Source organism: Pan paniscus, chromosome 11 (genome assembly GCF_029289425.2).
Source record: "Pan paniscus chromosome 11, NHGRI_mPanPan1-v2.0_pri, whole genome shotgun sequence".
In the NCBI taxonomy this organism is placed as follows: domain Eukaryota; kingdom Metazoa; phylum Chordata; class Mammalia; order Primates; family Hominidae; genus Pan; species Pan paniscus.
The window spans coordinates 50,015,579-50,038,336 of NC_073260.2; the positions used below are offsets into that span (position 1 = coordinate 50,015,579).

A 22,758-nucleotide genomic window follows, 5' to 3' on the forward strand; every position below is an offset into this window, starting at 1 on the left:
GTCTCTCTTTTCTCTTAGGGCTCGTGGGTACCAGCGTTTGTTAAGAAGATTACATGGGTTGTCTGAGGATTTTCTGGCAGGAGTTTTCTTGTTTTGTGTGTTTGAATTAAACTCTTGAACGTGTCTAGAATGCTTTTAGCATGAAATAATGTGCTTGGGGTGGGGGAGGGCAATTTTGTTTCCTTCCAGTGTGCCAGCACTAATTAGTCAATAATCCGTCCTTTGACCAATGAATTGAATGACAGCTCTGTGGTCTGTTAGGGTCTCATGTAAACTGGGTTCCATCTGGGGATCCTCCATCCCACTCGCTGGCCTGCTTGTCTCTTCACGTGCCCACATCCCGTCAGTAGCGGCTGCAGAGCAAGTGCTGATAGCTGGGAGGAGTCCCCTCGTGTGCTGTGTGTGTGATGACGTGCTTTGTGAGCCGTGATGGCAGGAGTGCTCCTGTGTATGCCTGTATGTGTTTGCCTGTGTTTCTCCTTATGACTCCTGGGCAGAGCATGATAAGGGTGGGTACACTGTAGCTGTGCTAGAGGGGCAGCCAGGGAGGAGGCCATGGAGGTGGGGAGGGAGGCCAAGGTGAAGCAGGAAAACAGAGACCACCAGATGGACGCAGAATTATGTCTATGGTAGGTAGGTATAATTTCTAAAAGGCAAGGTGTCCAGGACAATAAATGTAAAGCAGGTTTATTATGGGGGGAGCAGTGAAAAGAGAACCCTTCGTGTCAGGGACCCACCCACTGCTTGGATTTCCTTTGGGCATGAGTGCCCTGACTCTGCCCGTGGTGGGAGGACGCATGGGCATGCAGTGGGGTGACCGTGTCACTGCAGCTTAGGTGCCTGTGCCTGGCCCAGGGCTGCCTGACTCTGGGCCCCTGAGGATGCCCATGCCCAGGCACCTCTGGCAGCTGGCACCTCGCAGTCTCCAAACGCTCTCTGTGCCCCATCTTCTGTGGCACTGCTCTAGCAGGGCAGGCCACACCTATGCAGGGAGCCCAGGAGGTCAGGGCCTGCAGTTACCCACTGGTGACCCCAGCCCCACCCATGCTGTGGAGGGAGGGTAGAGAGTTTCAGGTGCCAGCCCATACAGGACTCACAGCCAGGGGAGGCAGCCAGGTCCTGGCCACCAGCTCGGAGGCAGGCATGGGGTGGGGTGCAGCTGAGCGCTGCAGGGCCAGGGCCATCCGCCACCCGCCTACCCCAGGCAGATCCTCCTCTGGCGGCTGCTGCTGGCCGGACCTGCTTCCCAGGTGGCTATTATGGGCGGGTGGAGTCCACGCTGCGCTTTACTGGGAGGGCTCATTTTCTGTCAGACAGCTGAAGGCTCCACTCTGCAGGGACAACAGGACTGTGGTATACCCGCTTCGAGGTCAGTGAGAAGGTGGACAGGGCAGCCAGGCCCCGTGGGAAGGTGGCTGGAGACTGAGCCCATGGGCATCCTGGTGGCCCTGTTTAAGCTCCTTGTTCAGCCTACACATGGCTTGTGGCTGGAGTGTGTGTCCAGTTGAGCACTGGCATCCATTCTTCTCCAGAGCACCTTGCGACGCGGCCTCTGTCCAGGGGGGTAGTGTGAGTTGTCATAATCCCACCACTGACAGGGAAGTCTCACTCTTGAAGCTGTGGAGAAGTCCCTAGGGGACCTGATGGGGCTGGGCTCTGGACTGTGAGTCACCTCCTGGGGAGAAGAGCCGCCTTCCTCCTGGGCGGCTTCAGTCCCAGGTCAGGCAGAGGCTGTGCAGGCATGCTGTAGGGTGCAGGCGGCCCTCCTGCTGCTGAGCACGGTCCTGGTGGGCATCCGAGGTTGCTCTAGCCCCAGTGAAGGCCCTTAAAGTCTCACAGGCTGTGTGATGACAGGCTTGTCCCAGCCCAGGCCCGGGGCCCAGGTTTGCAGACGACACTGGCACATGCGTGAACCAGGGTCCCCAGCATTGACTCACATCTGCCCGGGTCTGGTGTTTCCTCGCTGGGAAATGGTGAGAAGGATGGGGAGGGCTGCAGCCATGCCAGACACTGTCTGGTGCTGATCCCTCTCTGGGACGGATGCAGTTATGAACCCCAGGAACCCTCCCCTCCCCTTGCATGTGTCCTGACAGCTCAGGGTGAGTAGGTCTGATTCTTTGCTAGCTGTTGGGGCCTGTGGAAGTGAAACTCATTGTCTTTTCCATTTTTACCTTGAACTCTGTGTTTCTAGCAAGTAGAGGAAGAGGACCCCGGCCAGGCAGATGGTTTATTTTTATGCATGGTTTCAGATGGCGCCCACCCCTCCCCCTCCTTGCTGCTGACTATCTCACTCTTTTGAGATGTTGCTGCTGCTGCATGGTTTTCTTACAATTTTTTCTATTCTACTGCATTTTAACTAATGAGGTCCGTATTCTTCCTGCAAAGCTGCCATGTTTAACAGAGGACTCTTGGAGCCTGGCAAGCTTGGAAAGAGCAGGTAGCTCCCTCCTCTTCTGACAGGCGGGCCAGTGGGGCTGGAGTGGGGGGCTCCAGCAGCCCCTACCACCCTCGTGGCAGCCGTGGTGCTCAGAGCCGACCCACTGAGCCCCTCCCAGTGCTTTGGCCAGTGACCTTGACCTGGGCCATACGGCGCAGCAAACCATGTCTCTGGCCTGAAGATGTGGCCTGGGCCAGGGGAAAAGGGAAGGAAACAGCCCCAGCTCACTGGGTGCTGATGATGGGGAGGGGTGATCAGGAACATGCTGAACTCACCAGCCTGGCCATTGCTGGTCTACACATCCATAAACTGTGCAAGATTTCAGGCACGTTAAATAACAGAGCCTTACAGTCCGATGGGGAAGAGAAATGTGTAAACACAGCCATGGGATGGGTGCCTGGTGAGGGACTGTGAAAGGTGGGCGTGGCCGTGAGCCCCTCTTGCCAGCCTCTAGCCCTCTGTCCACATGGTGGGGCCTGGAGTTGCTGGGCTTCCCTTTCACTTAGATCAGAAGCTGAAGTTTAACAGTATGGGCTGGGATGGGAGTGTGGGAGGGGGGTTAGGGCCCAGGCAGGAAAGCTGGACGCAGAGTGGTTAGACAGGTATTGGGGCTGAAATGACAAAGAGGGTACTGAGGACACCCAGGGACAAAGCAGCCACAGCCTCCAGGCAGGTCCCAGGAGCCCTGAGGAGGAGCCATGGGATGGTGGGGAATTGGTCCCCTCCCTGCCTGCTGCTTCCAGGCTGCCCTCGCTTCCTTCCCATGGTCTGGGGCATTCTGATCCTGACACAGTGATGTGGGGGTGGCCCATCATGTGGGAACAGGGGCCTGGCCGGTACCGACATCTCCAGCCAGAGCTCAGGGTTGCCTCTGCCATCATCACCTCGGCCACATCCCCTTTCCTTCTGATCCCAGACACATTGGGCTCTGTCTTGCCTGCTGTTCTATCTGCCTGGGAAGCTAATGTTGTTGGTGCCAAATTCCTGAAGAGTCCTCCCTGATGGCCCGTCCACCATGCGAAGCAGTGGAAATTGCCCGCTGCTGGGAGGAACAGTGCCGCCCGGCCGAGTCCTGCGTGTGTGTGGAAGCGGAGGCCAAGGGTTGGTATTCGTAAGGTCTGGGAGTTTGGTTTAAGGCAGATCTTTCAATGTGGGTGGCTGGTCTGATTTGGACTGGGACATGTTTACAATGTGTAATAAGACTTTAAGATCAGTGGACGCAGCAGAGGGCGTGAAGCCAGCCTGATGGTGGTTTGCTGAGGGAGCGGCTTGCCCAGGAGAGTGGCTTGTTGTTCTTAGAAGGACTCCCTGGGTGAGCAGGTCAAACAACTTTCAGGAGCTCTGATCAGTCAAGTTGCATGCTGCTTTGCCCTCTTGGGTGGAAATTTGCTGCAGTAGTCCAGTTAAAGTGTACTTGTGCATTTCTGACACCTCACCCTTCAGGTCCAACTTAGCCTCCTCTCACCAGGCCAGCTTGTCTCCTGTAGTTCTCTTGGCACCCTATGTGTTCCTACTCAGGACTTGTCACAGTGTGTCATCACACACACGCAAGCACATGCCGTGGGACGTTGATGTCTTGCCCACTGGAAGGGTTCCGTAGGGTGGAGCCAGCCCCATTTTGCTCTGCTGGCACTTAGCACGGCGTGTGGCACGTAGCAAGTAGTTAGGAAATGTTTGCAGAGGAACATGAATAAGTCTTGCACGAGGTGCCGGGGAGCTCAGAGGAGGAAGCAGCCTCCTTTTTTTCCAGAAGACTAGGGGTCACTTTACCCAGAAGGGCCCTGCTGCTGTGGAGGGTGCAGCCTCCTTGGGGGCTGAGTGTGGAGGGCAAGCGGAGGGTAGGGCTCAGGGGCCAGGGTGATGGGTGTGGGTGGGAGGTGGATCAGACAGCATTGTGGGGGTAAAGGGTTGGGATTTTAAGCAAAAGGCAGCAAAGAGCTGTTGAAGGCTTTTTGGCAGAGGCATGTCAAGACCAGATTTGGAGTTTCGAGATACTTATGCAGCTATACCATGGGGGTGGGTGAAAGCGTGGGTGGGAGAAGGCACAGGGGCTGGAGAGGAATGGGAGGGAAGGCGGTGTGGTCACTGCTTCCTGGCAGGGGCAGGGAGGGAGCCTCAGCTGGGTCTGTGGGGCAGAGGAGCCAGCACCACTCCAGGGCTCATCCCGGGTGGGTGTGGATGGAGATGCCGCAGCCTGGGTGGCTCCCAGGGTGAGGGTCAGGCTCACAGGGAGGACACCAGGCCTCTTATCGTGGCTCCATTCTCTGTGGACTGCCCTTGGTGGGACTAAGAGCAGGCAGGTCTCCATGTGTCCTGGACACGGCTCCTGACCCAGCACGTGTGTCCACTTTTCGGCTGTGGTGAGGGTGATTGAGGGGCAGTGTGCCAATGTAGAATGACTATATGGCATGTTTGTGGGCTAAAGTAAGTGAATGCTTAAATTGACACTAAGATGCGGTGAGCTTGATTGTGGATTGGCCGGTTTCCATTCAGCTAAAGCTCGTGAAGTGGGGGCATCACTGACTTTTTTTGTAAAGAGAAAATGACCTGTAAATAGGCTTTTAAAAATAGACACTTACTCTTGCTTTTTTTGTAAATCAGATTGACCTGTCAGTGCACTCTGGGGTCCGGCCAGCTGCGATGATCTTTAGACCAGTCAGCCGCTGGCTGAGTTGACACCTTTTAGATGGAAATGGAATAAATGCTGCACCACATTGTTCGTGTGGGTGGTGAATGCAGGTGTTTGAAACCATTAGCTTCTTTGCATAATTAAAAACCTTAATTTTTTGTGAAATCCTTAATCATAGAAGAAATGCTTCTTTCCAGTTTGAGTGTTTCTCTTAATATTACCATTGCTTTAAGATAATTACCTTCAGGGCTCATTACTTTCCTGGACAGTTTACAGGCCAGAGTGGTCTCCACTCAGCCACTAGATCTTAGAGGATTCTAAGAAACCCTATTCGTTAAGCCAGGTAACTCATATATTCTGAATCTATAAACATGTCTGAAAATTGTGAAACATACTGTAGAGTTTATAGAAGTTCTTAAAATACATACATTGTGCCGGGTACGGTGGCTCATGCCTGTAATCCCAGCACTTTGGGAAGCCAAGGTGGGCGGATCACGAGGTTAGGAGTTTGAGACCAGCCCGGCCAACGTGGTGGAAACATGTCTCTAATAAAAATACAAAAATTAGCCGGGCGTAGTGGTGGGTGCCTGTAATCCCAGCTACTCAGGAGGCGGAGGCAGGAGGATCGCCGGAATCTGGGAGGCAGAGGTTGCAGTGAGCGGAGATCAAGCCATTGCATTCCAGCCTGGGCGACAGAGCGAGACTCCATGTTAAAAAAAAAAAAAAAAAAAAAAAGGCCAGGTGTGGTGGCTCACACCTATAATCCCAGCACTTTGGGAGGCCGAGGCGGGTGGATCACGAGGTCAGGAGATTGAGACCATCCTGGCTAACACAGTGAAACCCCGTCTCTACTAAAAATACAAAAAATTAGCCGGGCGTAGTGGCGGGCGCCTGTAGTCCCAGCTACTCAGGAGACTGAGGCAGGAGAATGGCGGGAACCTGGGAGGCAGAGCTTGCAGTGAGCCGAGATTGCGCCACTGCATTCCAGCCTGGGCGACAGAGTGAGACTCCGTCTTGAAAAGAAAAGAAAAAAGAAAAAACATACATTGTATTTGATTCTGGTCAAAGAACATAAAGAATACTTCGATTTTTTGCCTCAAATATCCCTAACACTAGAAATGTTGTTTGTCTCAGGAACGACAGAATAAAGTGCTTCATAATGTGGGTTTGACTGGCATAGCTTTCAGCCCGTGATGTACTGGATTAATATTTTATCTAATTGCATGACCCCAGCTCTGTCGTGAGCAGGAGTTGCAGTCACCAGGCTCCCGCGGTGAATGTCGTCCTGCTCACCTTCTTGTTCCATTCTGTGATGCAGCCATCACGAGCTGCCATGGGAGGTGCTCCACCCTGAAAGCTCTCTCCAGGCCAGCCTGAGTGTGGCATCCACATGAGCACAAGTCCAGCACCAGCTGAGGCCCCCAGCCCTTCACTCTTCACCCTTCCTGGGTCTCCAGTTTCTCATCTCCAAACTTAAAACTTGCCTTCATGGTCACAAAAGGCTCCCAGGAGAGAAGCAGGGCGCTTGGCTTGAGTATTCTCTGCAGTGCACCTTTGTTGCTTCCCTCTTCCACACTCAGCCCCCAGGGAGGCTGCTCCCTCCACAGCATCTGGGCGCCCTACTGGGTAAAGTGTCCTCTGGTTCCTCTCTGCATCTTGCTGAGATGGCCCTGCCCTTCTATCCCTACCCCTGTAGGTTATTAGAAATCTTCCAGTGAGAAGGGCGCGGAGCCTGGTGCCAGATGGCACTGTGCATGTTAGCAGGTTGGATGGCTCATCCTTGGGACTGAGTTGCTCAATTTAAGGAATTTTAGACTTGGCATCTGGGTTCAAGCATGTCCCTGTCCTGGCTATGTCCCGAGCTGCGGACCAGGGCAGAGCACCACATCTTTTATACAGTGTCCCTGTCTTGTTCATCTCCGAGGCTCAGAGACCTCATTTGTGTGGCTGTCACCTGTGCCTGCTCAAGTCACGTTGCTACCTTCCTTTAGCACCTGGACACATCAGCCAGACCTCCCTCCCTGGGGCCCCTTGACCAGAGGCAGCACCGGGAACCTGTGCTGCTGGCACACATGGGCAGGTGCCCGTGTCACTGAGCCCAGCCATGCGCCAGGCCTGCGCCCTCCCCTCTCAGGGCGCACCGCAGCAGTGGGAGTGCCTGTCGCTGCCGCCTGCTAGGGTTGGTGCTGGGTGGGGGTGGGTGCAGAGGCTGGGATCTGGAGGCCACACCTGCAGTGTCAGAGACTCAGGGCGAGCTTCACACCTGCCCTGCTGCTTGGCCTGTGGTTGTTTGCTTATTCAAGACCAAGTGTGGGCGACCAAGATTGGGCAATACTCACTGCATCGCGCTTCCTTACAGGCTGAGGGCAGGTGCCTGCCGCTGTGGGAGGAAAATCTGGCCTGCAGAAAAATAAAAACTGCCAGAGCTGCACGAGCCACACTTCATTGCACTGTGCAACGCCCACTAGGATGAGGCCACTCATGGGGGTGGGCATGCTGGCCCGCAGAGCAGCCAGGGCCCTGCAGCCCCTAACAGAAGAGGCCACGTGCTTCCCGTTTTAGGGTTGTCTGCCCAGCTGGGAGCAGGCCATCTCGCTGCAGCACTGTCCAGCAGCTCTGTGCATGCTCACCTCCCAAGTTTGCCCTCATTGCTACCTCTTGACTGAGCTGTCTTCGTGATTCCTGAGTCCAAGGCTGGACATGAGAGCTCAGAGGGCCAGAGTGACTTGCCCAGGGCTACATCTGCTTCCTCGGGACTTCACCTCTAGCCCCATTGTCCCGTGGCCTTAGGCAGCTCACCCATCCTGCCATGGAGCCCCCAGATGACTGAAGTAGTGGCCAGGCCTGCAGGGTCCTCAGGCACCCAGGAGCTTGCCCTCGCCAGGCGACCTGCCGCTCCATGGGTGGACAATGGTGTGCATGGCTTGGGTGCTGGGCCGCAACCCCCCACACCCTCCTCTAAGGCAGCCTTTCTCCTCCTTCCTCAGCCTTGGGACTGGGCCCTGCCCCACGAGCCCCTGAATTAGCCCACACAGGAAAACAATCAGGCCCACATCGCTGAACAGCCCCGCTGTTTAAAAGGAAGAGAATGGGACGGGTTTGTTCCACAGCCTGCGGAGAAGGCTCACCACGGGACCTTGTCCCTGCGCTGAAGGGCGCCTTGTTGTGGCTGGAGCAGTCCTGGCCTGAGCCCCGACTAATAACAGAGCCCTTGAAACCCCTGCAGTCAGGACAGACGTCCCAGGCGAGCAGAGGCCCTGCGTGAGGATGGGGCGGCGGGGCCAGATGGTGTCCTGAGTATCCATCCTCCCTGGTGGCTGGGGACACGCTGACCAGCGTGGGGTCAGGAGCATGGCCCCTGGAAAGGTGAGGCCAGCTGGGCAGGGTCAGGGGCTTGGGTTTTCTTTGTCATTTGGTAAATGGTCTTGTGTTCCCATTTTTCACCCCTCACTGGGTAAGTGGGCTTCCTTCTAATGTGAGGGGACCAAATGACCAGCTGCCCTTCTGGACAACCAGAGGAAAAACACATTTGAGTGGACCTTACAGGCTTCACCCCAGAGCTTTGCACTTCTCTGCTTTGAAGACAACAGAAGTGCAGGATGTTGTCTGAGATGTCCGTCATTCTGTAGCTGGCCAGAGAGCAGCCAAGGCTGAGGCTGTGATTTGGGGGTGGGGGGCGGCGGGGGCGCTTCCTTGGCCTGGGGCTATCCCTGCTTTCTCTTACTGGGCAGCCAATTCAGCATGCACTGGGATGCGGCACAGCAGATATGAACACTGGGCAGTGTTCATGCCCTTCCTTTATTTAAATTTCATTTATCTCGAAGTTTCTCTGTTTTGCACAGCCTCTGTAAGGAAAGGCCGGACATGCAACCTGTGGGCGTGGCCCTGGGAGGGGTGCACCCAGACCAGGTTGTCCAGGAGCAGGCAGCAGGCTGGTCGGGGCCGGGTGGGGCGTAGGTGGAGCCTGTAGGACTTGCTCTGCATAAAGCCGTGGGTGTGGCTGCTGTTCAGGATCTTTGCTGACACAGAGACCTGGGTGGCCTTGTTTGTCCCTGGGTTCTGTAAATCAAAGTACATGCCCGGCACTGTGTCTAGTATGGTCCAGGTGTGTGAAAGTCAGAGAGCCCTGGGAGTCTGCCATCTCTGCGAGTTGGGGAAAGGAGGAGGGGCCAGAAACAAACCAGAAACTCCACAGCTCTTGCTTAGGAGCCTCAAGGAAAGAAACAGGGCAAAGCAGCCAGAAGGCTGGGAACTGGAGGGCCAGTCCTTGGACTAGAATTTACATAGGAATGGGGGCTGTGAATGGGGATGCTTGTAATCCTTCCAGAATTGGGGTAAAATTTGCATCTGAATGACTCATCAAGTCAAGATTCCCATGGAATGTACTGGTTTTCTGGTTATTTTCCAGGTCCTGTTAATGATCATTTGCATGTTTACTCAACCAGCATTCTTAAAATTAATATTACCTTATGACTGCCTTTATCATGACTCTCTTAGTGGGGATTTCTGTCCTCCACATGCCCTGGGGGATGTGCAGCCCCCGTGCACTCCCTGCTTTGGCCGGCCCCTTCCCCCATGCCCAGGTAGACTCTGAGCTCTTAGACCAGCAACTCAGCCCTCAGATGTGTTTGGTTGGGACTTCCCAGTATTAAAAATATATGGATTAATTATGTTGCAGCATTCAAAGGCTTCACCTAAAAATTCAGGTTTTTTTCTTTCAGGAGAAAAAAATCAAGAACTATTGCCCACACTAGGCCATGTTGTAGAAGGCTGGGAGGTGCAGTGGCCCCTTTAGACAGGGCCTGGCCCAGCTGCCCTGCCTCCCCTCTACATTCCCTGACAGGGCCCTGGAGACTTCACTCAAAGGTCCATGGCTGCACATGCTAGGGGTCTGCAGGAGGATGAATGATGCCCTAGTACCTTGGGGCATCCCTCATCCCTGGAACCTGTGAATGTTTCCTTACATGGTAAAGAGATTTTGCAGATAGGATTCCCTTAAGAACCTTGAGATAGGAAAATTCTCCTGGATTTTCCAGGGTGATCCCTAAATGTAATCACAGAGTTTCTTATGAGAGAGGCAGGAGGGCAGAGAGGAGAGAAGGTGTTACGCTGGTGGTGGAGGGAAGAAAAACTTTCACTCTACTCTCTTAGGTGCTGTTTCTAGGGCCTGCGAATTAAACTGACGAAAGACAGTAACAGGAGAAAAGACAGACTAACATTTTTACATGCATGAAGCTTCATGAAAGAAAGTGAAAACCCATAGAAGCAATAGATTTGAGGGCCTGCATACCGTTTTGACAAAGGTCTCAGTGGAGATTGAGAAGGCGCCCAACGCCATTGTGCTGTCTTCCCTTCTAGAGGTTTCTAGGGTCCTGGCTGGCTCCTAGACCGAGACCCCTCCCTCCTCTACCTACACGCATTCTGGATGGGGGCAGCATGCATCGTGGAGACAGGTGGATGGGCCCCACCTGGCTGGCAGCGGGTGACTGGGTAGACCTTGTCGCACATTACTGCTGCTCCGGGGCCGAGGTCTGGCCGGTCTTAAAACATGAACAGCTGGAGACAGTGTGGTATGCGTGGTCCACGTCACTTGGCATTCCTGGTGTGCTCCATGTGTCACAGCATCTCTCCCCAGAGCGGGGCAGTCCGTGCATGCCAAGTGCTATGTGTGAGTCATGCACAGATTCCTGCCCACGTCTGCATGGGGGCTTCTGCAGCTCATCATAGCATCCATGTCACCCAGTCCAGAGGGGAGTGGTGGCGCTCTGGCTGGAGCTGCCCAGTGTGACCCACACTTAGTGCGGAGCTGCTGGGGTACGCTGGTACCAGCATCCAGAGGCTTTGAGAGATACTGTCTGAGCCCTGGGACAATCTGCACCTAGGGCCATGCTCTTGTGTGTAATGGGACAGCAGAGGGTTTTGTGTTTCCCTGTTGCCCCCGGACCCTGTGACCCTCTGGACTTCTGCCCTGGGTGGTATCCACCCTGTACTCGGGCAGACCCTGATTGCTTCTATCAGAAGCCCATGCTCGGCCACATGCAGGGGCGGGAGGCCCCTCCCAGAGGGTGTTAAGCGAAATGCCAAGAGTTGGACGCATCTGACCTACTGTGCCTGTGCACAGTCCCTCTCCAGGACACATACCGTGGGCTCAGAAGGTCGTAGCATGTGGCACCAGCTGTCTTTACAGTCTGCAGTGGCTGCTGGTTGGACAGAGGTCATGGGAGCCCCTCTCTGCTGATTGGAGAGCCCTCCCTGCCGATTGGAGACCCCTCCCCACTATCAAGGACTCCATCAGTGCTGACCATGCTGCAGTGGCCCACTGACCGTCTGGCCCCCCTGGAAGTGAGCAAGTCCCCTGGTGGCCCCACCCTCAGTCCGTCTGCTGCCGGCTGCTGTCTCTGCAGTTGCACTCATGGGGGACTCGTGGCAGCCTCAGGGGGTCACTGCTACATCCATGCCTCTATAGCAGGGGCATGCATACATCCGTGCTCCAGCCTGCTATAGACAGTGAGGTGAGAAGTCCCTGTGAAGAGCTGGCTTTCGCCCTGTGCCCAGGATGCACCAGCAGCACTTGGCAAGTCCTAGAGCCAGTTCTGCCACGTTCCCAACCATTGTGCACACCCGACGACGCTCTTGTGTTCGCACTATGGTAACAGAGGTCCCCTTCAGGTTGTCCTTATAAAGGTGGGGTCACTTTGAGGACATGACTGGCTGCAGAAGAGATTTCTGGCCCTTGTGAATAGTGCTGTCGTGAATATGAGTGTACACGTCTCTTTGAGACTTCTTTGTGTACATACCCAGAGTGGAATCTCAGGAACACATGGTTATTCTAATGTTTTAAGGGACCGTCATGATTCCCACAGTGGCTACACTGTATTGCATTCCCACAGCAAAGTGCAAGAGTTCCAGCTTCTCCACATCCTCACCAACACTTGTATTCCATTTTTGTTTGTTTTTTGCTTTTTTTTGGTAGTGGCCACCCTGATTGGTGTGAGGCAGTTGGGAGGTTGTTTTTGCTTTTTAACCTCATTTTCATGTGGGTATTAAGTATCATTTGCCTGCAGCACCAAATCTATTTTTATCATTGAGGGCCTGCAAATCCCCATGGGGTGTGCCCCACTGCACTGGTGACCAGAGATAGAGGCAGGGCACTCAGAGGAGGAAGAGCCATGCAGCCAGTGGTCTTATTGCTGCCCTTACGACAGAGTGCTGGAGGGCGCCCCTCACACTGGCCTCAGGCAGTTTTAGGACCTTACTGTGGCCACCCTGATCATCCTGAATTTTCAGATCTCAGCTCCCAACTCCCCAGGGTCCTGTCCCCAGATCTCCAGGCTTAGTCAGGGTTACAGTTCCACTATCTAGTAAAAATGACCCAATCCATTCTGTGGTAGTACACTTACATAATACTACTTATATTAGTGGTTAACATTTATTGTGCCAAGCAGTGTTATAAATAATCCAAGTAGCTTTTGTGGCCAACTCTGTCTTATGGATGGAAGCCAAGGGGCAGAGGGTTGAGTGGCCATTCCAGGGCTGCACAGCTGGTAAGGGTGGGCCCAGAGGGTGCAGCTGGGCCACCAGGCTCCTGTGCCATGTAAATATGCCTCTCCTGGGGGAACAGATGGACTGGTCAGGGCTTGTCATGGCAGAGCAGCACAGAAGGGAAGGTACACTGAGGTATGGACACAGAGAGATGAGGATAGCATAAATGAACCAGAGCTCGTATTGGGGCCTTGACTGTACGGATCCCAGTCTGGCCAAGGGAGGGGCTGGGAACGTGTCCTTGAGGAGGCGGGAATGTGCTCTGGGGGCTTTAGGGCCACCTTCTTTTTTGCTGAGGCGAAACCATCAAAAGAGAGAATCTTGCTGGGTACAGTGGCTCACACCTGTAATCACAGGGCTTTGGGAGGCCAAGGTGGGAGGATCACTTGAGCCTAGGAATTCAAGGCCAGCCTGGGCAACATAGCAAGACCCCATCTCTACAAAAAAATAAAAAGATAGCTGGGCATGATGGCTCACGCCTGTAGTCCTAGCTACTCAGGAGGCTGAGGTGGGAGGATCACTTAAGCCCAGGAGCTCAAGGCTGCAGTGAGCTATGATTGCACCGTTGCATTGCAGCCTTAGTGACAGGGTGAGACCCTGTCTCCAAAAAACAAAAGAGAATCTAGAGAAACTGCGCTTGTTTGGGAGAACAATACTGAAAAATGCCTCCAGTAAAAAAATTTGGAAGATACAGGAAAATTCAAAGAAGACATTGAAAGTGCCCCTAAAATTCCACCTCCCAGAATTAGTTCCGGCATTTTGGTGTCCCTCATCCTGGAGGTTGCTCTACCTGCATTTGCAGGTGGTGTTCTAGCCAGCCCTGGGTGTGCCGCGGGTGGCTCACCCGCAGGAGCAGGAGCAGGAGCCGCCAGGGTTAGGAGTCAGCCTGGGAGTGAGCTTGGAACGTGCCAGTCAGGCCATTCCCTGGGTGTGACCTTTTATGACTGGGTTTTTTACATGAGTAAGCTTGCACTTAAGTGCTGTTTTATCTTCTCCTCTTTGCATTTAATAGAATGTTTATCTGTATTTGTGTAGATTGTACTGCCAGCATAGCATGCTATAATATTATTGTTAATTTAACCTGTTTCTGATGGGTGCCTCTTTGTTTTTTGGTATTTTTCCCCCAAGATGGAGTCTCGCTCTGTCGCCCAGGCTGGAATGCAGTGGCATGATCTTGGCTCACTGCAGCCTCCGCCTCCCGGGTTCAAGCGATTCTCCTGCCTCAGCCTCTTGAGTAGCTGGGATTACAGGCGCGAGCCACCACGCCCAGCTAATTTTTGTATTTTTAGTAGAGATGGGGTTTTGCCATGTAGGCCATCCTGATCTTGAACTCCTGACCTCAGGTGATCTGCCCGCCTCGGCCTCCCAAAGTGCTGGGATTACAGGCTTGGGCCACCACGCTCGGCCCATCTGATGGTGCATATTTGGATGACAGATTTTTACTGATAAGGCACCATGGAGATAAACATCCCTGGGCAGGGCATCTCTCTGAGCTTGCGGGGTTGCTGAGGCCTTGGAAATACACCTGTTAGACTCTGTAGACATCAGAGGCCAGTTTCCCCCTCCCCAGTAACTGTGGCTGGTCCTCTTCCCTGCCTGGGAAGATGTTGGCTGTTTGTCCTCCTAGCCCGGCTGCTGCCCCTGTGCAAGCTCCTGCCCTGGGTGGGTTTTGCAGCTGGACAATAGCCACCCCTAGAGAGGCAGTCACAGTCAGTTGTCTCCCTCTGAAGCTTGGAGGGCATCTAACTCACCCAGTAAGTGGGGTCCAGGCCCCTCAACATAGTGTGTATGTGGTTGGGGAGCTGTCTGGAGGGTTTGCTCTTTGGCTGCTGGGGAGCAGGGACAGATGCTTGGAGTTTCTGGCCCCAAGTGGGAGAGTATTGCTGAAAACTTCCTCCTAGTTCTGAAATTTTGTGGTGTATGTTCTGACCGTCCAGTAATTCCCTTCCCTGTGTGAAATATTTCCAGAACTTTCTGTCATTTGCAGATGCTTTGGGCATGATTTGCCATCCCAGCCTGAGGCCTGTCCTCCTCAGCCAGGCTTGTGACCGCTCCCACCCACAGAGCTGCCCGTCAGGGTTAAGCAGCAGCTTTGGAGGCTTTGATACAGGTTTTAGGGTCACAGAGTTTTTAATGAGGTTTTCTTGTTATGTGCATTTTCAGAGTGCTACTATTTGGCAAAGCTTGACCCCAAACAGAAACCCACAGCTGCATTCTTCTGAGCATGTAACTGGCCACTCCATCCACCATGTAGACTTCAGTTTGCAAACCGCATAATTTCTTTCTTGTGCTGCTTTTTAAAGCTAGCAAAAAATTATTGCACCGTGCGCTCTGGAATGGGCTGTTAGCAGCGTGCACTTCTCTGGAACAGCATGCTTCCCGGGCTTCTGGAGGTCGGGTACGTCCCTCGGCCACTGTCACCCGGCTGGGACCCAGGAACCTGCTCTTCATGAAGTGCTCACCAGGCTCCAAGCTTGAGATGAACTTGAGATTCTGTTAAGAAACCGATTTGAATGAGCACAGCTCAGCCCAGGTGTGCTCAGGAACTTGCTTTGGCCCACTTGAGTTTGTCTCTGATGCAGGGCGGGGAACTTTGCTTTCCATGCCTGTAGTGTCAGACACTGCCCCCTACCCCCCAACACTGATATGACTTCCGGAAGTTTCCAAGCCTTGCTTTCTTAGCTGCAAAAGAGGGATGGTGACAGTGTTGCTGGGTGACCTGAATTACTATCTTCACAGCCCCCTCTCCTGGCCCCAAGAAGGCGCTCACCCTGATGGGGATGTCAATGCTCCCCTAGATGTCATCTGCCTTGGGTGAAGCTAGGATTAGAGGCTTCTTGGCATCCAGAGTCAGCCGAGGTGGCCGCCGGCCTGGTACAACTCCTGGTGGTGGGTCTGGGAGGGCTGACTGGGCAGGGAGGTTAGGAGAGCCAGGCTACATGCCACTTCTGTCCAGTGCCCATGCCCAGGCTGCCCCGTGGGTAACCTGCATTTGGGGAAGGAGCTGGGGGCTGTGCTTGACTCTTCGTACTCTTGGACGAACCGCTTAGTGGGCCTGTGACCCAAGGCCAGGAGTGAGCGTGGAAGGGGAGACCCCCACAGGGACCTAGGTCCCTCCTCTCTGTCTTCTGGACCTCTGGAGCAGTCATGCGGAGCCTGCAGTGGTGTGGTTGGCAGGGTCCAGGGGCCCTGAGGGACCCAGGGGGCAGAGCCCTAGAGAAGCTTTGCGCTGGCTGCTGACAAGGTGGAGATGGGGACCTAGTGGCTTCTTTCTTGCGTATTTCCCTGTGGCCAGCCCATACTGGGATCTGGTTTTTTGCTCTTCTGGGGGGTGTCTGTCACCCTGCCCCTGGAGGTGGGTTGGCCGTGTGCACCATGGTCCTGTAGGTGGGGCCGGGGGCCATTGCCCTAGTGCAGGAGAAAGCACTGTCTTGGAGACAGTGGGCCAGGCCGTGTGCAGAGTGGCTGGGAGCTGGCCTGCGCTGCATGACCTTGAGCAGGCTCCGTGACCTTGAGCAGGCTCCATGCCTGTGCCTCATTCTCCTCCTGCCTGTGATGAAGGGGCCGGTTCCTCGTGGTTCTGAGTTCCTGCGACTGGCTATTTGTAGCCTGAGATCTACGCTGGCTGCAATGGAGGATGTGTGCCTCCCCTGGCACCCTCTCTGGTGGCTGGGGCGTGGCACTGGGCTCTTGGCAGGTCATACGGGTCTTGTCCTCGTCCTTCCAATTCAGGTTCCTCTGCAGGGCCAGGGACTGTGTTTGGGCAGTGCTGGGCAGCATCGAATGTGAGGCCCAGAAGGAAGCTGCATGGGCCATGGCGGGGGCCGGCTGGAGCTGGTGGCCAGTGGTGGTCCTCAACTTGTGACCACTGAGATGGTTGGGAAAAGCCTGCACAGGGAATTGTTCAGTGTGGGGGCCGTATCCCTCCATGACAGGTCAGTGGTGGTCAGACGGACAGCAGCAGGCCCTCAGTGACACACGCAGGTGAGAAGGGCCTGGGTGTTGGAGCCAGCGTCTCAGGTCAGCTCTAAGCCACCCACGCCTACAGGGCAGAGTCCACCCCTCAGGGCCAGGCGGGCCCTCCACAGGTGGTCACCCTAGTGGTGAGTGCATCCCTAGGGGAAACACACCTCCTTCCTGGGCCCTACGAGAGACAGAACAATGGCCAGGTAGCCCCCCTCCTGGAGCTCTCAGACCTGGAAGGTGACTGTGTGGGGGGCAGTGAGTGACAGTGACTCACCAGCTCCTCCCCACGTGTGACCTGCCATGTCGCACACATTCTGAGTCATCTGGAAGGTGACACACTGCTCGGAAAATGAGAACCCCCACATGCTGTAGAGCCGGCTGCTTGCTGGAAGGACAGACACCGGGATGGGACTTTGCAGGGCCGTAGCCCTGTAGGCTTGGGCACTTTGAAGTCAGCCCCACTAAATGCCACTTGCAGGTGCTGCTGACCGGGGGGTGGAGAGGGGGTTCCAGGTTAATAGGACCAGGTTCCTTTTAGCAGTGCAGGGAAACGTGAGTGAGATCTGTTCCCATTTGGGTGCTGCAGAGTGAATCCTGAAATTGGGGGTTTGCTTGACTACTTCAGTGGGGAATTCCTACCTGGGCTCCTTTCACACTGAGAGGACGGCAGAGGTTACTCCCCAGGCCCCGGCTGTCTCAGGGAGGCAGGGGCTGTGGTTTTCTGATACAGGCATCTCACCGGGGTCACACCACCTCCTTAGTCCATATGCACTTGACCCTCTTCTGGCATCTACGGCAATTTGGGGTTGGATGGACCTGAGTGACTGACTGTATCATTTTAGGCTGCCCCCCTCTTCTGACTCCCCAGGAAGGGAATTGAGGGACTGCCTTACTTGGGCTGGAAGCATCTGGAAGAGAGGAGAAGAAATATCATTTCCCTTGCACTGCAAGGGAGGACGGATTTAGTGAGTTGAACGTGGGGATTGACTATAATTCATTAGAGTAGAGTTTATCAACCTCTGACCCAATACTGGGCTTGTGACATTCAGCTAGAGGGTCATTTGGTGATTTGGAAATAGAAATTGATTGAAATTCTGGCCATCCACATGGGCAGTAATTGTCTTAGTGGCAAAGGGGGAACTCGTTGGGGACAGACTTAGGGCACAGGTGTGGCCTGCAGTGTTTGCTCCTTACCATCGTAGCCGGGTGTTGTGGTTGTCACATTGTCTATTTTTAGCACTTCTGTGATGCTTGTCACCTGCCCACAGTGACCACTTGGTCCACTGTTGATGGGAAGTGAGTTGGTTTGGTTTGAATATGGTTAAGATGTAGGAGAGTCTTAAAATAATTATGAGCTTAGTTGAAGTTGCTTCCTCTGATGCTGAGGTCAAGGGAGGTTCTTGTGGCCTCTGAGGGGCTTTGGGGGCTGGTAGATCAGGTCGAGGCTGCGTGCACCTGGTGTCTGCGCACGATGGTAAGACAGCATTTAAGGTCAGTACTGAGACGGGAACTGACAGCCCCAGATGATGAAATGGCGAACATCCTTTTGTTTCCCGCCTGGAGTGAGGCAAAGCTGGGGCCTTTGCAGAGCTCTGGCTGGAGCTTGTGGTTCTCTGGTGGGTTTGCCACGCTGTTGCTAAGGCTGGCAAAAGCCATGTCCTGGGGAGGAGGCCCGGATAGTGACGGAGAGCCTCCTGTTGACTAGGTTCCCTGTTGACTCTATTCTGGTTACGAGCTGTGGTCATGGTGGTCTAACTTTGTAATTGTAGTGTATATATTTAAAGAATCACTAAAGATGAAAGCAAGGAAAGTGGCATTTTGTGGTTTTGAGACTTAAAAAAGAAATTCCCACTTGGACTGGGGCCTGTCCCGAGGCTCCTGGGCCTATCCCCTCATGCCGTGCCTGCACCATGGCAGAACGAGCAGGCCTCTGGCGCCTTTGCAGCTGTGCTGAGTCTGAGGGCAGCAGGGGAGGAGGATCCCGGCCTGGAGGAGGTCCAGTCCCCTGGAGAAACTGCATGCGCTCCCCCTGCGGACAGTTGGTGGGGACTAGGGATGCCTCTGAGTGCAGGGCACCTCCCCAGGCTGCCTGTAGTCCTGAACCAGTTCAGGGTTCTGGATGGTTCTGGCAGATTCTGTGATGCCTTCACTGCTGGCAGATGGCAAAGAGAAGGAGCCATTGTTTCTGAAGGGCCTGTCTCTGCCCTGGTGTCCCTGGAGGAGGAAGCTGTTGGCTCAGGGCAGGTGGAGCCTCAGCACAGCTGGAGAGCACTGTGCCAGTCATGGTCCTGGGGTCACTGCAGGACCCGGGAGGGCATCTCACCTCTCCCAGTGGCTTTAGACGGTTGTTGAATTTTTCTGAGCCTGTTTTTCCTCTTCCCAGCAGTGCTGTAAAACCTGTCTCCAGTGGGGCACACCGGGGGAGGGGGTGGATGTACAGCCAGTGGGGCCACAGGGTCAGGCTTTCAGGACTCCTGCCCCCGATGTCAAAGCAGTGGGCTTGTAGGCTGTCCTTGCCCAGGCCTCTTGAACACTGGGATTCAGTCAGATGTCAGATATGAGGGTTAGTGAGGAGCCTGCCAGGGAGCTGTGAACATGGGAGGTGTGAGCAGCCCCTTCCCAGATGTCAGGGCCACGTGCTGCTTCCAGGTGACTCACAGCCTGACCCTTGCAGAACCCAGTAGAACAGTCACTTCCTCACCCTTGCCTTATGGTGGGTGTTAGTTATTCTTCCTGCTTACATTTTCCCCCAGGAGACCCCATGAGTGAAGACCAGCTGAGGGGAGGCATCTGTTCCCAGAGGGCAGGTCCGAGGTTGCCCTGGCCTTCGAGCTGAGCCACAGTGGACAGCCAGGATTTCAGTGGGTGAGTGTCAAGGATGGACTGAGGACATACCTAGGGGAGGTGGCAAGGCCTGGGTAACACTGGGCAAGGCAGGAAATCTGGTGGATGCAGGCCAGTTCTCGGTCCTGGCTGCCAGTTACATGGGCTGCTCTAAAACCAGACAGACCCTGGCCTCACTAGGGAGCTGCTAAATCAGAATATCTGGGGGGCTGGGTCTAGATAGGTGGTGTATTCTCGATGTTCCACAGAAAGAGGGGAAAATGCACACCTAGCAAGTTGTAGGGCTTCCTTTGGGGACACTAGATTGGGGGCTGAGACCTGCCTCTGCAAGCCCTGGAGAGAAACAGGAGGCTTTGGAGCAAGAGAATAGTATGATGCGAGCTGCCTTGTAAGAAATAAGCATGCCTTCTAAGTCCCCCCTGTGTGTAGGGGGACTGAAGGCCGGGGGCACAGGGGCCTTAAGAAGGTGGAGCTCTTAGAATGTGGTGTCATTCCCTTACAGGTAGCGGGAGCCAGGTGGAGGCTTCACAGGAGGGATGGTGGTATGAACCATGGGTGTGAGGGAAGTGGGGGACATTGGGCAGAGGTGGGGGGAGGACAGGAAGAGGGTGCCCGGGAGGCCAAAGCCAGGCAGGACACAGTGAGGAAGGCAATTAGTAGGGTTCAAGAAGGGTCCTGGTCAGAGAAAGGAGACACTCAGGAATTAAGGGTGCAAGGTTCTGAAAAAAAAGAGCTCGAAGGAATTTGGAGTCGGAATGGAAGCATCTTGGATTTAAATCATTTCAGACTCATTGAGCTGAGGTTAGTAGTAAAAGCTAATGTTGTGGTCGTGGGCTTTAGAAAGAAACTTCAATTTAGGAATAAATCACAGAGTAAACCATCATGGTTTAATGGAGATTGACATTGATCTAGGAAAACCTATTTGCCCCTGCACTGCTTGTTTCTGTGGGATTCCGATTGGACCTTTCCGCACCTTGGTGTGGGCCGCCATTGTGGGGATAGTGCCATTTTGTTGGTTGTTTGTAACATTGTGTTTAACATCCATGCCTTAGAGTCCTCATTTGTGCAGTCTCATCTCTGGTGGTAGGGCTGTGTCTTACCCTCTCCCAGGGAAGTAGCTGTGGGGAGGAGGAGGTGCTGAGGGAGTAGTGGAGGGAGGGGAGTTGCTGAGGGAGTAGCTGGGGAAGGTGAAGTACTGAGGGAGTAGCTGAGAAAGGGGAGGTGCTGAGGGAGTAGGGAGGGAGGGGAGGTGCTGAGGAAGTAGCTGAGGGGGTGGAGGTGCTGAGGGAGTAGCTGAGGGAAGGGAGGTACTGAGGGAGTAGTGGAGGGAGAGGAGGTGCTGAGGGAGTAGCTGAGGGAGGGGAGGTGCTGAGGGAGTGGAGGTGCTGAGGGAGTAGCTGAGGGAGGGGAGGTGCTGAGGGATTAGTGGAGGGAGGGGAGGCACTGAGGGAGTAGCTGAGGGAGGGGAGGTGCTGAGGTAATAGCTGGGGGAGGTGAAGTACTAAGGGAGTAGCAGAGGGAGGGAAGGTGCTAAGAAAGTATCTGAGGGATAGGAAGGGGCAGAGGCCTGTTCTGGGTCACACAGCTGGGATGTGGCAGCATGGGAATCTGAACCAGGCAAGCTGGCCTCACAGCCGGCACTGCAACTATCACAATATGCTTCCTCCATAGTTGGGGGAGAAATTAAGAAGCAATTAAGGTTTCTAATAGACTTGAAAGAAGCATAAAAAATGTTTGAGCTGGCCGGACACAGTGGCTCATGCCTATAATCCCAGCACTTTGAGAGGCCGAGGTGGACGGATCACCCAAGGTTGGGAGTTTGAGACCAGCCTGACCAACGTGGAGAAACCCTGTGTGTACGAAAAATACAAAATTAGCCAGGCATGGTGGCACATGCCTGTAATCCCAACTACTTGGGAGGCTGAGGCAGGAGAATCACTTGAACCTGGAAGGTGGAGAGTGCAGTGAGCCAAGATCACGCCATTGCACTCCAGCCTGGGCAACAAGAGTGAAACTCCATCTCAAAAAAAAAAAAAAAAAAGTTTGAGCTAGGTGACTTGTATTTTATAGCAAAGATAGTATTACTTTGCAAAAATGACTTCAGCTCACCTAACTAAAAGTTTTAGAAGAGAGTCAAATGAAAATAAATCATGGAAGTTGTGTGTGGTTATTTCCCAGTTAAAGGAAGCAAACCTGTCAGCCTGATCAGTAGAAGCCCTGAGCCTCTGTTTAAGAAAGGTAAGAGAAGAACACATTGCTGACAGTCTCTAAAATGGTTATACAGGTTGTAACGACTATTAAAGTAAGATCCCAGCACTTGTGTCTTCTGTACTAACTTTATTAAGAGATTTCATCAAAATGGAGATTTTCAAGAACAGCAGACAGACATGATGGAACCATGGAATCTCCCCCGTGCCCATCTCCCAGTGCCCTCTGTGTGGTGCCTAGACCTCTGTAACATCACTGTGAACATTCCAGACAGAGAAGATTCTTGGCCAGGTACTGCTGGTGGTTAAAGAAAAATGAATTGTAAGTGGAGAGTTGGAAAGGATCGGAATGTCCCACATTATGATATTTAATTATGGAATATTGCACAGCCGTGACAGGCTGCTGAGGGCACCACGTAATAAACGGCACGGGGATGCGCACGCATGGTGCTCGGGGCAGGGACACACAGGACCTGGACGTGACCCACACGGGCCCTCTTCCTCTACCAGCCTGTAGGCTCCAGCCTCTCTCTTGGACTTCAGGTCTCCTCTTGCATGGCTGCCAGCCTGCCTGTCCCACTTCCCATGTTACAGAGCCAGCAGGGCCCCCCCACCGTCCTGTGTGGTTGCTGTGGCCTGCCCTCCCCAAGCCAGAAAGCAGGGGCTGGGAGTCTACAGTCTTTATCTGACTCACACCTTCACCCCACACCCTCCAGTAGTGACTGTTGAGTGAATGAGTCAGAGTTTCTTAGAATGAGGAATTCACCAAAATGCCAGAAAGACCAGAACTGTATGTCATGTCTGTCTGCTGTTCTTAAAAATTTCCATTTTGATGAAATCTTCCTCTTAGTAAAGTTAGTACAGAAGACACCCGAGCTGGGATATTACTTTAACCAGCGTTATAAGCTGTATAACCTTTTTAGAGATTGTCAGGAATGTGTTCTCTTGCCTTTCTTGAATTTTTCAAATTTTTTACAATTACTGTATTTTACTTTTGATATCAGATTTAAAATATTTTAGTTAGAAAACCACATGATTAAGGAAGGAATTCGAATAGTTCTAAAGAATCCAAATCATGAAAAATGAAGCACACTCCTTTTGCAGATCAAATTCTCTCTATAGGCATTGCTGCC

General features: G+C 53.7%; 1 protein-coding gene across 16 annotated transcripts in view; it reads left to right on the forward strand.

Moving 5' to 3' along the window:
* Positions 1-22,758, forward strand: part of SEMA4D (semaphorin 4D) — a 137,191-nt gene that overhangs the window by 53,141 nt on the left and 61,292 nt on the right. For 3 of the 16 annotated variants that reach the window (XM_034967673.3, XM_055091792.1, XM_008952350.5), the window contains exon 3: positions 19,328-19,439. The exons of 10 other annotated variants lie outside the window; for them this stretch is intronic. The gene's annotated coding sequence lies outside the window, so the exon portion shown is untranslated. Of the gene's footprint in view, positions 1-8,195; positions 8,433-19,327; positions 19,440-22,758 lie in introns of those variants that run through there. 3 more of the 16 variants (XM_034967675.3, XM_055091795.1, XM_014346182.4) reach the window with 3 other exon arrangements.